Raw genomic sequence first — 18903 nt, forward strand, 5'->3', positions numbered from 1 at the left:
ATCTTAGTTGTCTACTAAAGCAAGAAATATGGGAAATAAGCAGGAAGAACTCAAATTCTAGTAAACAAACACAACTAAAACATAGTTGATGTCACAGGCTAGGTGGGATAATACACATGACTGGAATATCAGTTTAGAAGGCTACAGCTTGCATGAGAGGGACAGGCAGGGGGGAACGGAGATGAGGCATTGCTTTATGTATAAAAATGTATACACTTGAACTGAGATAGGAGAAAGATTTGTTGAAAGCTTCTAGGCAAGGAAAAAGGGGTAAAACCAAAAGTAATGTGATGGTAGGGCGCTGCTATAGTACCAGCGGCAAAGCCCGGGTGGGTTGTCACCAGCCCAATTCTGAGCAGACGTGCAGTGCTGCCACAGTGGCCCTCAAATCCAGGGTGGGGAGCTTGCTTTTCCTTCAGAAAGCTAAACTCCAGCAGCTCTGCCTTGCAGTTTTCTGAGCCACCCCATGTGGGTGCCTAGCTTTGCAAGTAAAGCCCTGTATCTGGGAAGCAGGACTATTCAGAGGACAGGGCATTGGAAGAGAAGCTGAGCTAGTACAATTTGTTATTGCCAGTTCACCAGAAAGTCAGGGCCCACCCTAATTTCCACTCCTAGCTTTTCCATTTTTCAGTGCCAGGCAGACTGGTTCAAACTACAGTGAAGAACAGACGTATCAGACCATTAATGAACACAATATGACGGGGCATATGCACAGGGAAATCATGCTTCTCTAATTTGCTGGAATTCTTTCAGGGTGTCAGAAACAATGTGGTCAAGGTGTGATATCCTGGGTCTTGAACATAGGCTTCGGAGTCCCCAGGTAGCCGCTGCATCCTGGCCTTCACCCAATGTCTGCTAAAACCTATTGGGTTGAGAAACCACTAGGATTATAGCATCAGCTAATGCACTACCCACGGGAGCTCTAATTGGAGGATTTCCTAGTTCCACCAATTGGGCCAACTAAGCTATTGAAGTTGGAGGGAGACACAGGAAATTTAAGTGACAAAGTGATTTACTTTGGTGACTACATTAGGCCCCATTTGTGCTTTCCTCCCACACCCGAATTTGTTCCTGCTTCCTGCCTCATCCCTCCCTCTCCCATTGCTACTGTTTACGCTATGCTTTAGATCTGCATGATCCTTCCCTCTCTTTCAGTTCATGCCCTTACATCTCATGTCCAGTCCTCAGTTACCATTCCTGACTCGGACCCCATCCCCAACTCCGGCTTGACTCCGGGCTCTGGAAACTGGCAGGTGACTATGGTGCTGACCAGATTTCCCTATAAACCCGTGTGCTTGTGTGGCCACTCAGGAGAGATTCAAATGCTGCCCAGCTGTTTAGCAGAGTGCCCCGGCTAGGTTTTGTTTCAACTGGTGTTGCACATTTGCACATGCCTTGGTGCACATACATATGTGCAATGTCTGGCATGCGCTGTTGCCAGTGGCTCCTGGGAAAAGCCCAGGTAAAGTAGGTAACCTGGCCCCAGAGCCCTTCTGCACTGTCCCCCTGCCCTGCCTCCTGCATCTTCCCCACCCCGCCCCCTCCTCTGACTCCTGCAGCTCATCCACTCACCCCCAGCCCGCCATGACTCGGGTAGCTTGCCCACATAACGCCAGCTTCCTGCCCCTTTCCCCCACTCCTAACCCCCTGCCCTGACTCCTGCTCCTTCCCTACAGACACACAGCTCAGATTCCTGCAGTTTGCCCACATGTGACCAGCCCCTCTTCTCTAAGCCTCCCAACATGAGCGTACATACTCCAAAGGGAACGAAACTGCATAACAGAAAACCAGAGTTATTGCTTTAATTACATATATTTTACATTATGTTACAAATCCTCTTCAGGTTTCAGTTTTTACTTCATATCTGGTCTGATGTGACGTAGCAGCACTATCTGGGCCTCACCCACATAGACAGCAGAGACAGATCCCATTGCTGAAATAAAGCAGGTTCATATTGAGTATATTAACAAATATTTGGACAACTTCCCCCACCCTTATTAGATTAGTCTGTTGTGTCAGATGCACACTTTACAATAGAAAATAAGCGGGGAAGAAAAAAAGCCTCTTAAGGCGGCATATGCCTGCCCTAAGAGGGAGTGGGTTGTGATAGGAAAAGCACCTGTAAGAAATTCAAGTTGTTTTCACTCCTGTATAAGTGATCTGGAAAAGAGGGTTAGCCAGTGAAATTGCAAAATTTACAGATAATTTTGGAGTACTTTTGTAAGTCCAAAGCAGAGTTTGAAGAGTTACAATGGGATTTCGCTAAACTTGGTGACAAAATGGCAGATGAAAATCAGTATCCATACTGATAAGTGTGAAGTTAATATGAAATTATGTACCTCTTCACATAATACAAGAACTAGGAGTCATCTAATGAAATTAATAGGCAGCCAATTTATAATTTCCTTAAGGAAATATTACTTCACAGTCATCCTGTAGAACTTACTGCCAGAGGGTGTTGCAAAGGCCAACAAATATAACTGGGGTCAAAAAAGAATTAGATATGTTCATGAAGGACAGGTCCATCAGTGGCTATTAGCTGGGATGGTCAGGAACACAACACTGTTCTCTGGTAATCCCTAGTCTCTGCCAGATGCTGGGACCAGGAAACAGCAGATGGATCACTTGATAATTTCCATGTTCTGATCATTCTCTCTGAAGCATCTGATGCTAGCCACTCTGAAGACAGGATGTTGGGCTAGATGGGCCATTGATTTGACCCAATATGGCCGTTCTCATGTCCATAGCTCTTCCTCCAAAGTGGTCTGCAGTAGTGGCCTCTGTGGAGTGGCACAGAGGCTTTTCTTTAACTCACGTGGCATGTAAACAGCACTGGATGGCCGCCCTGTGAGCTGACCATCCATGCTGTTCTCATTTAAAGATTAAGGGATGTGAAGGGCTTTGCACTAACTTCTGCACAAGGGCTAATAACAGAGCCAAAAAGAGTCATTTTCAGCTGGCTGATACTCAAGCCAGTTGTGTATTGGCCCCCATCCTTGTGTAGCTTAGAGAAGCTTATGGGCAGCCTACAACAATCAAAGTGCCATTGAGAAATATCTCTTACAACACGTTCCAGCCACGCTGCCCATGCCCTCCAATGTGCCCCCGTGGCTCCAGGGCATGGTATAGTAGCAGACCATCCTGGTTGTAGGAATGCTGAGGAAATCTCCCTCTGCAAAGCTGTGGCTGCTTTTTGCTCCCTTTGTTCCTCAGGAGTCATGCACAGGTTGAAGAGTAGGCCAGAGCATCTGGCCCCAGAGGTGAATTTTGTCTTTTATGAGCAGCAATTAAATCAGCATGACATCTCAAAACCCAGCACTGATTTGGATATTTATAAATCTAACATCTGCATTTCTGCAGACGGAACCGTTAACTGGTTGACTAATAGCCAAAGTGCTGCAGGAAATGCATAGGAAGAGTGTTTAGAGGTCAAAAAATGTTTAATCAGGGCACTTTTCTCAGCACATCTTTGATATTCCTATTAATTCCTGCCTCCCCCCCCCCATATATAAACCATATCTATCTGGAGAAATTGAAACATATTTAGTTATGTTTTATTAAGCAGAAAATAATTCCCTGGTCAAATATTTTTAGGAGATCATACTTTATTGTTATTTTCAAAGAAAATTGGCCACATTCATGCTAAAATCTCATTTCCTTCCTTCTCAGCTACAACTATAGAATTTTCTTGTATTGCTTAACTGTAGTATTGCCTGACAGTTAATCCATGCACCAATAAAACTGCATGTTTACCCTGTATGTCTGGAAATACCACGACTCTCAGGAATCACTTTGTTTTATTTAAATGGTATGTACTGTGACTGATTCCAGTGCTAAATGACATTTACAAAAGTGCCTTTTCTGAGAGAGCTACTATTATGTGGGGGGAGGAGGGGGTAGAAGTCTACATAGGCTTTATTTTAGGATTTGTTTATATTTAAGGTGTTTTGTGCATGTATACATGGAAGATGCAAATTTACTGGAAGGTACAAGGGAAAATGAGTTTAAGAGAACTGGCCACAAAGGATGTGGCGAGAGATGCTGCACTCAAAGATATAATAGATACCTGATCAAAATTCTCTCTTGCGCTGAGAAACAGGAACCAGTTCTGAAATATGGCCCTTGCAGTGTAGGGATACTCGCCTATAATTAAATAACCGCAAGAAGCTATGCACAGATGCACTTTGATGATCTAAATGGAATCTGCCTATAACACTTTTAGGATGCTGTGTATCATAACCCTTTAATGACTTACGTTTTAAAAAGAATACTAAGTGCTTTATTAAACCCTTTAAAGTCATAGCTTTCTTATGCTTTCACTAACTGGAAGTAAGTATCTGATATGTTTGAAAATTAACAAACCCTTTAAGAATGAGTAGTTCAGATCTTAACCCCATCTATAGCCCCCTTGCATTGCTTCAAGAGTGCAAAGGGTTCATAAATCTGGACAGTTAAGTCATTTGGGACTCACTTGTTGGTGAACTGCTGGTGTAACTGACACTTCTGGGAGTTATAACACAGGGCATTTTTTTAGGGGACATTGTTGCAATGTAGCTTATTTTTAATCAATCTTCCTGGGAGCAAAAAAATAAAAAACAAAAACAAAAAACCATTTTGAGACTGTTCCCTGCTCCTGGATCTTAGATCAGTCATAAGGCTGTCGTAAGTTCAACCAGGGACCAAATCTTGGTGGTAATGGGAAGATGATATACAGTAGACTTCCAATAATCCGGAACCTATGGAATTTAGGTGGTGCCAGATTATCAGATATGCCGGAGTATCAGGAGGTACTATAAACTGGTTATGTATATACTGTATACAGTATATACTGTATATAAAGTGTTCTTAACCCTTTTTATTGTACATACTGCATACAGTATACTGTAATGTTTTAGTTTTTTTAACCCTTTTTTACCCTTTTCGCTCAGTTGTTGGATTTAAGGAGACCACAATTTTCCCATATGACTGTGTGGATGTGGTACCATAGAATATGTTACTTTTTAAATACTTTCATAAAGTTTTGCACTGTTCAAATTTTAAAGTTGAAAAAAAGCAGACTTCTGATTTAAAAAAAAAATCACAATTTGAAACAAATTTTTTCCCAAGTAAAAAAAAAATCTTAATGCCACTTTTGGGGGAAATTGTGTTACGAAGCTCATTGTATTTACAATGTGAGAATTCTTTAACAATATTTCAAGCTAAGAGTTACTTTATATATGTAGTCACATGTGATGGGTGACATGAGTTAACTTTGCACCCAAATTGTTTTGTTTTCGATGGATTTGCTATGTGAGCAATGGCATGAACTAGCATCTCGCGGTACTTAGTTGACTCATGGTGCTACAATGACAAGTAATAATTCATACAATCAGTAGCAAAACTGCACCAACCACTCCCTACCAAAAAAAGTGAACAAAATCCATAGCTGAACAATCACTAAAATAGAATCTCCTCAATTACTGCTGAACCTTGTATCACAATTAGCACACTAAAAAAAAAAAAATCTATATTAGATATTTTTCTCTAATAGCATCTCCAAAGTGAGTTAGTTTATTTGCATGTACAGTTAGCTATGGCACTGAGCAGAAGTGTCAAAGATATAAAATAATAAATCTATTGCAGTGTGTCTTCTTTTGAACACCCACTTGTCATCTTCACTGGAATCTGCAAACTCACAATAAAACAACAAACTGCTCTTTATTAGGTTTCTAACCTGTATTTATCACCACGTGGTAAGAACACAACTCCCCCTCCCCCCGTGAGAACAAGTCCTAGGTGAGTGAAGCCTTGTTTCAAGAGAATGCTTAAGCACATTTTTAACTTTAAGAATACCTTTTGACTTAAGTGTATTTAAAGTTAAGTGTGTGCTTAAATACATTTTTTTCAAGTTAAAAGGCATTCTTAATGCGCTTACTTGAATAGGGATGCTGAATGGATATCTTGGTGCTTGTGGTAATTAAAAAGAAAACATGGGGAGTCTTCATTAAAAGCAGTTGAATGCTACAAACTCTTAACAAACTTTGACTTGTAAACCACTCGTCCAACAAATTTTGATTGCCCGTTTTATTACTACTTGGTCATTTTTGCTTGCACAAAGCTTGTTCTTTGGATGAATTTGCATATATGCAAGGTTATTCTTCCATAAATAAGTGTTTATTAGTTATTCATTATTAAGACTTTGTTTTAGTCATGGCTATTTTTACTAAAAAATAATGGACAGGTCATGGGCAGTAAACAAAAATTCACAGCCTGTGACCTGTTGACCACTAATTTGGGGGAGGGATGCCCAGGGGGCACCATGGATGCTTGAAGGATGGGGTTTGGCAGGGATGGCAGGTTCCCTACCAGGTTCTGTGCAGCTGTCTGGAAGTGGCAGCGTGTCCCTCCCTCAGCTCCGAGGCTGAGGTGTGGCCAGGCAACCTCATGCGCTGTCTCCACCCCAACCTCCACAGGTCCTACTGGACCAAGACTGCCCCTGCCAGCAGTCCACATGGCATCTATCAAGCAGCCCTGGACTAGCCACATCACCCATGTAAGAAGTCAAAGCTTCCAGAATGCCAGAGACTCTATGACGTCCATGACAAACTATCTGCTCACTATTTTCCCAGGAAAAATATTTCAGTCATGCAGTCAGGAGGTGAAATCATGCAGTAACCAGTCACAAAGCATGAATAGCCAATGTGAGAAATTTATGAACCCCAAGATAAGCAATTATTCTTTCATGCTATTTAATGTATACTAGACAATAATGAATCTAATTTTCAGAAATCAGGATTGGTTTGCAAATGATTCATGCAGAGAGTGGGACTAAATTTCATATATATATTTTAACTTTCTCTAATCAGCACAGCTGGCTCGTCTATGGTCCCAAAAGCACAAAACTGTCAGATGTAATAGTTTGTAATTGCTTCCTTTGTGTTAAATGAGTGAACCACAGATACCAGGATATGATCAGGCTTTTTTTAAATAACAAAATGTGGAGTTAAGATGCACAGATTTGCCATGCAGTTGGGGACATGTACAGTCCAGCTGGAACTTGTAGACAGCGCTGTTTTCTTGCTGCAGCTCTGGAAATGTATCTACTGGTCAGCATGTTTTACATTTCTCATCAAAAACATTAATAATAGCGCTGAGTCATATTCAGTCCTTGGATATGTGTTTATCATGCTGATTGACTTCAATACAAATTGCATGAGCATATCAAACAGTCGAACTTGGTCCTGTGTATGAGTAAAATAAAAATAGAAAAGACTCTGACTCAGCATCTATTTATTTTCCCCTCAATAAGGAATAGATTCACTCCAGAATGCCTAACATTTTTTGATTGTTTGGAGAACATTTTAAAAAAATCAGCTTGAAATAGATCTAATTTTTTAAGTGACCTTTTAAACCAATTGCTGTGTCTCCATAATTTAAAACAGGATAAGCTTTTAAAATACATTCATGCTGAAGTGTCAAATAAAGTTCCATAGTTTAAGTTGGACTGAGTTGTACTTAAATCAGGGTATGTCAATGCACTCCATATTCTTTATTGAAATATGCTTATGAAAAGGAATATGACATGACTCAAATATGCTTTATGCAAAATACTTCATATAACATATCATTTGAAAGTTGCAATCTGCTGAATGTGTATATTTCGTTTGTGTGCATGTATCATTCCTGTATTTGAAGTTAGAATTATGAAGTATAAACCTGTTTACTAATCTAGACATGCTAAGTGAGGGCCATTAATAGCGCTCAGGAAACTTATAGTCTTGTACAGTACTTGGGACAATGACCTGGGAATAGTCTTATTTTTCCTGTGACTCTGGACTGTAATTGATCTTGCCAAGAGATATAGCCAAGTCATCTGATGCTGGAACCCATCTTGGACACTGTATTTTTCCATTGAAGGTGAAAAAAGTTTGAACTGAACACAAAGGATCCCCCTCTCCCCCTTGGGCAAAATCTAGATATTGGTGGAAAACAAGACAATAAGGGCTGTTGCCAAATGCCAGTACACTCCTATTTACCATTTAAGATGCCTGCTACAACCACCTGGAACTGACCAATAAGAAGGATCAGGCACAATTCGGGAAGCTTCCCAGCTAGTGAGAAAAGATTAGAACTACTGCTAGGGAAAGAAATTTCATGTAGCAGGGTTCTTTGAGTATTAAGCATAGGTGGTGTGTTTTGTTTTTTTATTTTTGATTAGTAATTTACTTTTTCTGTCTGCTATTATTTGTAACCTCATAAATCCTACAGTTTTATACTCAATAAAATCAGTTTTGTTTATTAATAAACCAAGTGTAAATAATTCTTGCCTTGGAGAACAATGATTGAGCATATTTTTCTTTAATTCAAAAAAGGGGCAGATAACTTACAAGCAGATTTAACTGGGTTCTGGTCCCACTGTGTACCTGAAATCTGTGTCAGGTCCCTGGTACTGAGACTTTCTAGAGCTGAGCTGCTTTTAATGTTTGTGTTGCTCTGAGGTGGGTTGTGACCCCAACTCTGTCATCTCTGGAGGGTTTGACTGCAGAACAAGGTGGAGGGGCACCCCAAAGGCCAGGTATGCAGGCTTAGTAGTTATTCAGCAAGTGACAGCCCTTTGGGCTGCTCTATCCTCCTTCTCTCCATGGGAGTGATGCCACAATTGCCTGAAGTTTGCTGGCTCTCTTGGGAAGGATTCTTTCATATTATTCTCAGTGGAGCACAGCATCTCTGCCTCCTTAAATCATGGGGCAGTTTAGCTTTATTCTCATAGGGAACAAAAGGATATGGTGGCCATTTTGCAGTAGAGCAATTTTTTGTGAGATATTTAGCTTCTGCTAACAGATGAATTAAGAAAATTAGTGACAAATGACCATTGGTGCTAAATATTTACTGTCACAAGCTCACCATTTCATTAGATCTATTCAAGAAAGGATGTGGGGGAGTGGAACTAGTGTATGTGCTTGTATATTTGTGTGTATGTAAGCAGATCAATGTAGGGGATGCAAGAGGGGGAGAGAACTTGTGTGTGGGGGTGTTATATGGTTATGTGTTAGGTAAAATTTTGTTACAAGTTGAGTTAAAATCCCACTGAGATTAAAAAGCCTGTCACTGTTCAGTTAACAACTGTAAGCATAAACCTGGACTTAAGGCAAAAGGTATGTGTTAACCCACTGTGTGTGTGTGTGTGTGTGTCTGTGTGAAAGAGAGAGAGAGATGAAAGAACACACAATTTAGAACAAACAGGAAAAGAGAGAGGGCAAGAAGCCAAGCTGGAACCTGTATGCACAGGTGTGACCTTGGGAAAAACTAGAGAGAGTGAGTTTTTGGATCTGGTGTTGGCTAAGGAGACTTGGGGGCTGTCAGATAAGAAACTACACCATTTGTTCTTGGTTCCTTTTGTGTTCAGAGTAGTAATTAAATATTAAGTATTATAATCCAGATTATTGATTTAAGGTTAAATTTAATAGAAATCCAAATATATTAAGGTATGGAAATGTACATCTTAAGCATATAAACAACTTCTGTTCTAATCTATATTGATACTGTGGAAGTGGGTGGAGAGACATTTGAACAGCCATTTAAAATTACTTGAGTCTGGGACAACAAACAACGAAATGTCTTAAATCTGTTCTGTGCTAGAAAGTTTAAACTAGTGTAACTCTCAGTTACAGCAGAAACAAAAAACAGGACTATGTAGCATTTTAAAGTCTAACAAGATGGTTTATTTGGTGATGAGCTTCCGTGGGCCAGACCCACTTCCTCAGATCAAATAGTGGAAGTAAATCGTCACAACCATATATACCAAAGGATACAATTAAAAAAAATGAACACATATGAAAAGGACAAATCAAATTTCAGAATAGAAGGGAGGTTGGGGGGGAGTGATTTGTCCTTTTCATGTGTGTTCATTTTTTTAAATAGTATCCTTTGGTATATATGGTTGTGATGATTTTCTTCCACTATTTGATCTGAGGAAGTGGGTCTGGCCCACAAAAGCTCATCACCTAATAAACCATCTTGTTAGTCTTTAAAGTGCTACATAGTCCTGTTTTTTGTTTCAGCTACACCAGACTAACACGGCTAAATTTCTATCACTATTCTCAGTTACAGGTATGTGTTTTGTTGGTTTTAAAGCAGTACAAGTATATTAATTGGATACAGTATACTAGTAAAAATGTATCTTCATATTCTAAAGGAAATATGCTGTACTGGTATAAGCACTTTTTTTCTGATATAACTGTCCATAATAAATCATATCTAAGTCCTATATAGATCCTTCATTAGTACCTGAGAGCATTTCATAAAAGAGTTATGTATCATTATACCCACTTTGTAGATGAACTAATTCACAAAGAGGTGAAGAAGCTTGCCCAAGGTAACGAAGCAGGCCATTGACAAAACTAGGCCTAGATTTGAGGTTCCCTGAGTCTTCTCCATTAGGCTACACTACTTATGGAGTTGTTACTGATTTAACTGTAACCATATAGTAAAACTTGATCATGTATATTTTAGCCTTTGCAAAATGTTACGACAGTAAGTTAAGAATAAGCTTAAGTGGTCTCCTGAACTGGAGCCAGAGTGCTTAGTGCAGTGCAGGGTTGAATCCAGTATATATAAGTTCTCTCTTTTATTAAAATTGCCATTTGGCAGTATTTCTCATGAGGCGGTATTTCTCAACTACACAGAAACACACACAGTTTGTTTTTTAAGTTGCAAAGGCAAATGAAAACTTAATCCACATTTTCACACTTAGCTTCTTAGATGATATGGCCAAGTAAAAAAAAAAACCAGACAATTACCGTAAATTAGCAAATATAACACACATCCTTGTGTAAGATTCACTCATGTATTACCTGCAGTTTTTCTATCATGTTTAAAAAAAAAAAAATTAGATTACCCGCGGACGTACATAACCTGCAGAGACTTCTGCTGCCTTCATAAAAGGTGGTCTTTGATGTGATTGCCACTTGTCAGCTATAAAAATTGAAGATTATGACGTCACCGGATAATACTGGGTCTTGTTATACCGGTAATGAACCACAGCTAAGACCGTTGAGCAATGAGCATTACCCTATTACCGGTATAAAAGACCTACCAACTATAACGTTTTAAAACTTCTTCAGTTTATAACAAATATAGTCCAACAAAATATTTGTAAAGATGCCTAAGCACAAATAATATACAGCTGATTTTAAATTATCTGTTGTTACATATGCAAAAGAAAATGGCAATAGAGTAGGAGGCAGAACATTTTCCATTAATGAAAAGTCATAACATAAGAACGGCCGTACTGGGTCAGACCAAAGGTCCTTCTAGCCCAGTATCCTGTCTACTGACAGTGGCCAGCACCAGGTGCCCCAGAGAGGGTGGACCGAAGACAATGATCAAGCGATTTGTCTCCTGCCATATCTCTCCAGCCTCTGACAAACAGAGGCCAAGGACACCATTTTATCCCCTGGCTAATAGCCTTTTATGGACCTAACCTCCATGAAATTATCTAGCTTCTCTTTAAACTCTATTATAGTCCTAGCCTTCACAGCCTCCTCTGGCAAGGAGTTCCACAGGTTGACTACACGCTGTGTGAAGAAGAACTTTCTTCTATTCGTTTTAAACCTGCTACCCATTAATTTCATTTGGTGACCTCTAGTTCTTCTATTTAGGGAACTAATAAATAACTTTTCTTTATCGGCCCTCTCCACACCACTCATGATTTTACGAAGTCTGTTCACGAGTGGAGAAAGGAAGTGGTGAAGATTGAGAAATTAAATCCTCAGAAAAGAGCATGCTGAGGAAAGAAAGCCAAGTGGCCAAATCTAGAAGAAAACCTGGTGAAGTGGGTTCTTGTACAGAGAGCAAGCCAACGTGTGGTGTCAACGGTAGCCATAAAGCTCAAGGCTCAACTTATGGCTATGGAGATGAAAATCGATGATTTTCACAGAGGCTCAGGTAATTGGGTTTACAAATTTATGAAATGAAACAACCTTTCAGTTCAGGCACGGTCAAGTGTTGGGCAACGGCTTCCTGACGAATGGGAGAAGTAGATGGATGATTTCAAAGATTTTGTCCATAAAGAAATTAACCAGCTGTGCCTAAAACCAAATAACGTCATTAACATGGACGAGGTGCCCATGTCCTTCGATATACCCTCAACTCGATCTGTTGCAGCAACTGGAGTGAGGACAGTCAATGTAGCAACCACAGGCCATGGATTCACCTGTTTTATGGTCGTATTGGCATGCATGACAGGTGATGCGAAATTTAAAACCGATGGTAATTTTTAAAAGGGTGACCGTGCCTCAAGAAAAACTACCAGCTGGCATTTCTGTAGTTTGTAACAAAAAGGGCTGGATGAACACCGCGGTGATGAAGACATGGACAGACAGATGCTTTTGTGCATGAAAAGGTGGGGTTTTTAATCCCAAATCTCTGCTACTTTTAGATGCCTTGGCTGCCTATAAAGAAACTTTGGTTCAAAAACATATCAACGCCGTGGGAGCACATATCGCCATAATTCCAGGTGGATTGACCTGCAAGTTGCAACTGTTTGATATAGCTGACAACCACTCATTCAAGTGCTTCATCCATGAAGAATGGGACAATTGGATGACAAACGGGGAGCACACCTCCACTCCGGCAGGTCGACAGCACCGTGCAACTTACGTGCAACAAGCTGGGTATTGGCAGCTTGGAAAAGACTAACACCGGCTACTATTTGCAATGGATTCTGTAAATGTGAAATTCTTCCGGAAGTCAAATTGTCTAGCTCTGAATGCAACTACGACAGTGAATCTGACACAGGATCACAGACCTCAACTGTCACCGAAGCATACCTAGCTGAGGTTATAGATGTCTTTCAAGACAGCAAGTATGATGAAAGTTTTGATGGTTTTGAAAACTCAGATGCTGAGGAGGAGGATGCTAGTTATGACTCAAGTGATGCAGAATAAACTTATTCAGCATGCAGCATTTACTATTTATTTTATGACAATATGTAGAATGGATTTTTTTTAAACTGCAATATCGTATGTATTAATATTTATTTATTTTTAGTAGCTTCACAGTAAGTAAAGTTTTAACTTTTATTGTATTTTAGTAAACACAATAACACTGTTGCTCTTATTAAATTAAATTATTATTAAATCGAAGATGCTGATTTTATTATGTTGGTCTTGTCTTCTTTTACTATGAGTGAAAATCAACTTGCATAAGACGCGGACATGTATACCCCATGGGGGAAGGAGGGGTGGGAGGAGAGCATTGTTAATAAAAACATGAACAACCCGCGGGTTATATTCACTAATTCACGGTAAGAGTCATTTGTGGATGTCAGTTATCGGAAACATCTATAAAAACCTCCTGTCCTGTCTGAGCTGCCATGTTTCAGAGGTGCTATCAAGACACTGCTTTTGTGCAGTTACAGATTAGTTCTTAGACTGATTTTTCTGCTTGATCTGTTATTTTGAAGTTGACAGAACTAATTGCTTGTATAATATTACCAATATGTGCCTTTATCTCTTCTTGGATTATGCTATTCTCTGGACTACAACTGTTTAGGTAAATCCAGCCTTTAACTGTTTGTTTTCTCCTTTATGCAATATCCAGCTTTTCTCCTGCTTCTCCTCTAACCATCACTAATGAGAGCTTGTCAGATACTTGCCTCATGGGTGAACTGATCTGTTCATCTTTTCCATATCTGACACTTCCTGACAAATTAAAGCTACCTAGAACTTCCGTAAACCAAAAACAAACAAACAAAAATTCCTTTCTAAAGTCAGTTGAGCTTGCTCAGTGGTTACAATGTGCCTAGCTGTAACTTCATTTACAAAGCTTGTGCACGTAAAAGGAAGGAAAGGAAAAATTGGGAACGTTGTAATTTTGGGCAGCTGATATAAGCTTTTTCACTTGGCATGGCCCCTGTAATAACTCATCCTTCATAGAAGCTACATAGCCAGCCAGTGGTGAATCCACATAGCACAAGAATTGTGTCAATTTTGTCAGCCCATAAGCAGGCACTCTCTCGTCACCAGGGAACAGGTCAGTGGAGAGACAGGGTAAGGGGCCAGCACACACTGCACAGCACTATAGAGATTTTATGTGACAACTGCTGCCCCTAACAGCCTGGGATGGGCCCTCATAACATGGAGTAGTTTCTCAAAATGCCTACATGCTGCCAGGAAAAGCCATCCTTGTCCCTTCTCTCCTTACTCCAAGAAGTGCAGCACAGCATCTCATCCATTATTCCCCATTCCAAAACAATACATCTGTCTTCACAATGCAACCTTAACTCTGAGCCATGGTTTGTTTAGTTGTACCACTTTGTCATAGTATTTTTCTATGTTGAATTTTGCTGTCTATTTTCTTTTTAAGTGATAAGGTGAAGTAGGAAACATCAGCTAGATATATTCATCAATGGATGATGCAAACATTTGGAGAAGTATTTATTGTTTCTGGATAATGATCCCTGTGTACAGGGAATATGTTTAATAATAGATTGTGTGGATGTGGATTTTCCTTTAAGTCCGGTCACATTTCCAGTGTGCACCTGTATCATTTCTGTATCACTTCTTAGTGTTTTTGTGTTGTGAATTGTAAGGAACTGCTTCTTATATCTGATTGTATACTCTTAGGGAGCCACTGTAATATACGTGGTTAATATTAGTACTTTGGCATAATGTGTATAAAATTGTGTATAAGTCTAAGAGCATTTTTATTAGAAATGTATCTGTAGTCATGCTAAGTAGTGAGATTAAAATGTTAGAGGCTAATTTTTGCTAAGGACGTTTTAAAAGCCTGTTAAGTACAATGCAACCGAGCTTGCATTCATGACAATATTATGACTACACTAATGCACTTCACATTAAGTTTTTGAGGGCATCAAAGATAAAATACTCCACATAAGAAAGGTGACCACAGTAGCTCTTGATTGTAAAATCAATATGTTGTAGACCAAGAGTCCCCAAATCATCACTGTGGACATCACCTTCCTGCTATTTTAAGGAAAATGACAAACCCTGAATAGTAGCTGCCACATACTAAATAACGCTGAAGTGAAAACCAAAGTAATTGGTATATGGGGATGATGGGAGACTTCTCAGGAGGCAGATTGTAGGACTGTACAGCAGTTAGAAGCTCAATGGACTTCCTTGGATGTGGGATGCAGGAGGCTTTTGATAGTTGGGTGCAGCAGAGCTGCAGATGTTTATGTGCAGGAGGGGTTTGGGGCTCAGGAGGAGTTTATACGTAAGAGTGGAGCAGGAAGGCTCTAGTCAATATCACATTCAGGGGAAAATTGCAAAGTCTTTCAAATATTTTGAATTTTCTTCATGGAAAATTGATTTTATTTATTTATTTATTTATTTTTGGTGAGACATTCCTTTTGGTCAGAAAATCATTCAGGCAGAAAATTCCTGACCACTTACACCACCTCGCTCTTGTATTAGTGCGGCTGCATGATGCCCTTCACAAGGATTAGGACTGTGGGGTTATAATCCAGTTGCCAGTGATCTGGTTCAGCAGTCCAAGTATCATACACATTTATGAATTCCCAAATAGAAAGAGTGAACCATAAGTCTTAAGGAGTCTAATTTTTGTAAAAATAAACTCAAACAAGCCAAACAAAATAAGGAGACTTTATATTCAGTGGTAAGGTATTTCAAAGAGCATTAGTCACATTTTCTAGTATTCTAGGGCTGTTGAGCTGGAGTGCAAAGAACACAAAGCACAATTGTAAATCTGACTTACAGTGGTGGGACCAGTTTACGAGTGAACCTGTCTCTTTACCTGCATCATCTTTGGTGTCTGTCAGATCATTAAAGTACCAGCAAGTCTTGATACTGCCTCAGACATAATCTGTTATATTTTCACATTAAAATCACTTCCTACTAGATACCCCTAAATTCTGTGGAAAAACTCTTATTTGATCTGTAATGTTGTTGTGAATTGACAGATGAATAGCAATGAGAATGATCAATATGTCTGGACACCACATGCAATCGTAGTGCAAAAAAGTAAGCTCAGCCAAATCCTATGTTATACAAGACAAATTCCTATTATTGAATTCTCTTTCGAGCTTTCCAAAAATATTCATTCACATGTGGCATGCACTTAGATAGCAAACTGCATAGCTAATCCATTCTGTACAAAGGGAAATACATCTATATATCTACCACACTTAGAAAGAACCAGCTCATTTCCTATTTCTTATGGTCAGTTTCCTAGACAAAGTGCTGTGGATCAATCTGCATGATAATTGATTACCTCATCACCCCAGCTAGTTAGGTGTCCAGTGCTGGCAGCCTAGCAGATCAATAGGCGACACACATTCCATTGAGATCGATTAGGTGGCAGGCCTGTGCTGCGCATACAGTTTATGCAATTCGTATGTTTCATGCTCTTCTTGGAACTTTAGTTCAGTCACTGTATCTTGGTAACTTCTTTTCAAATGGCACCAGCATGAAAATAAATAAAAATGTGGTTTTGCTATGTTCATTGGTCATCTCAGCTTTTACAATCTCCTCATCTCATCTCTACCCTGCCAGTTCTGTGCAAAATGTTTATGCTAATATCCTATGATATTCTCTCCTGTCATGGTGGCCATGCTCTTTCAATACCTTCCCTGACTACTTTTTTTGCATTAACTTCAAACATCTCATCTTTCCTTTAAAGTTCTTGTGTGATTCTGGCCCATCTACTGATCAGGAAAGTTGGCACATAAGTGGAGGAGGCATTACATGACTAGCCAGGTCTTTGCCATTTCATTGGTCTCCTTTTCTTTCCTCAGGCAGCATCTGGAGATAGAGATCCTGTGGAATCCTTCCTACTTTAAAACTGCAATCAAAAACCCCAAGAAGTAAATATTTTCTCTGTGTTCATGCCTGTTTATATGTGTTTCTTCATAGGAGAATCGTGCCTTGGATCCATTAGGCACCAATGATGCTGTGAGGCAGAATCTGTATCCCTTATGTTTGTGGAGAAGCAAGAATTTGCTAGTTTCAACTCTGGAAGCTGGGTGACTATTTTCCTTTTACAATAGTCTTTCACTGATTAATGTCACTGAAGTCAGCATGTAGAAGTGGTGTGAGGGGAGAATTATGCTTCAAGGATTTATTCCCTGGTAAACTAGAGCAGAATCAGGCTTAAGTACTTGAACCTGTAGTGGTTTCAGAGTCAGGAGTTTCATTCAAACCAGATCCTTTGCTCTTATCTGCACCCTTTGCACTCCTCTGCTATTGCAAGGGGGTAATAGCAGGCTTAAACAGCTAGGTGATTGGTCCCCTTGTTTAGGAGAGTCCCACAATGACAGTAAGCTGATGTGGTTGATTCCCTGTTTCACTCATTTGACCTTCACATTAGAGGGCCCCTAGGAGAACCAGTGTTTCCAAAATGGATTCTAAGGCCAAAAGGGATCATTGTGGGTACGTCTACACTACAGCGCTAGTTCGAACTAACTTAGTTCGAATTAGTTAATTCGAACTAAGCTAGTTCGAACTAACGCATCTAGAACTAAAAACTAGTTCGAACTAGCGTTTTGCTAGTTCGAACTAGTAAGTCCACATTGAGTGGACTCTGAACAGGGCTTAAGGATGGCCGGAAGCAGTACCGGCAGGGCATAAAAGGAGGACTTAGAGCATGGAGATGCTGTCTCAGGCTAGCCGAGGGCTGCGCTTAAAGGGTCCCGACCCCCACCCCGGACACACAGTTCTAAGGGGTGCCCCGCTTGCAAAGAAGTTCTGGCTTGGAGTGCCCTGAGTGCCCACACTGGGCACATCACACCACTCGGCCATCAGCCCGGCTGCACTTGCCGCAGGCTGCCATCTGGGGAGAGGGAGTAATTGGGGGGCTGCAGGAGAGCTTCCACCCCCAGAAGCCCGCAGAGCCAGCCCAGTCCTCCCCATCGGGGGCTCGTACCCCATTCCTCCCTCACCTCCTTCCACTTACCCTTCCCTAGCCCCCCTTCTTATTGATGTACAAAATAAAGATAACGTTTCTTCCAACATTGACTCTGTCTTTATTGAAAAAAACTGGGGGACACTGGGAAAAGGAGGTGGGAGAGGGGAAGAGAGAGGCTGGGAGAGGGGAGGGCAACTAACATGATCAGGGGTTGGGAACAGGTCCCAGATGAAGAAAGGCTACAGAGACTGGGACTGTTCAGCTTAGAAAAGAGGAGACGGAGAGGGGACAGGATAGAGGTCTCTAAAAGCAGGGGTTGGGTGGAGAGGGTGCATTCAGAAAAGTTCTTCCTGAGTTCCCATAAAGAAGGACTAGAGGACACCAAAGGAAAGGAATGGGTAGCAGGCTTGAAACTAGTAAGAGAAAGTTGTTGTTGTTGACAAAGCAAATAGTTAACCTGTGGAACTCCTTGCTGCAGGAGGCTGTGAAGGCTAGAACTAGAACAGAGTTTAAAGGGAAGTGAGATAAAGTCATGGAGGTTGGGGCCATGGAGTCCTATTAGCCAGAGGGTAGGAGTGGTGTCCCTGCCCAAAGTTTGTGGAAGGCTGGAGAGGGATGGCACGAGACAAATGGCTTGGTCACTGTCTTCGGTCCATCCCCTCCAGGGTCCCTAGGGTTGGCCGCTGTCGGCAGACAGGCTACTGGGCTAGATGGACCTTTGGTCTGACCCAGGACGGCCATTGTAAGCTCAGGGCTCAGTGTCGGGGGTCTCAGTGGACCCCCTTGATTTTCATGCACACCTGGTCCTGGGTGGCCAGGCTGGCAGCTCTCCTGCCCTAGACGGCCACTTTCCTGTGCCTAGTGCGGAGATCGTGGACGAGGTCCACGATGTCCGCACTAGCCCAGGAAGGTGCCCGCCTCTTGCGGTCCAGGGCAAGCTCCCGGGAGCCGCCAGCCTGGTCCCGGCAAGAGGGGGTGGGCTGGGGGGCATCGGGTGGGTGGCTCTGTGCCGTGCCAGGTGCAGGGTCTGCTAGC

Source organism: Pelodiscus sinensis, chromosome 1 (assembly GCF_052426305.1).
Source record: "Pelodiscus sinensis isolate ZL-2025 chromosome 1, ASM5242630v1, whole genome shotgun sequence".
Taxonomy (NCBI): domain Eukaryota; kingdom Metazoa; phylum Chordata; order Testudines; family Trionychidae; genus Pelodiscus; species Pelodiscus sinensis.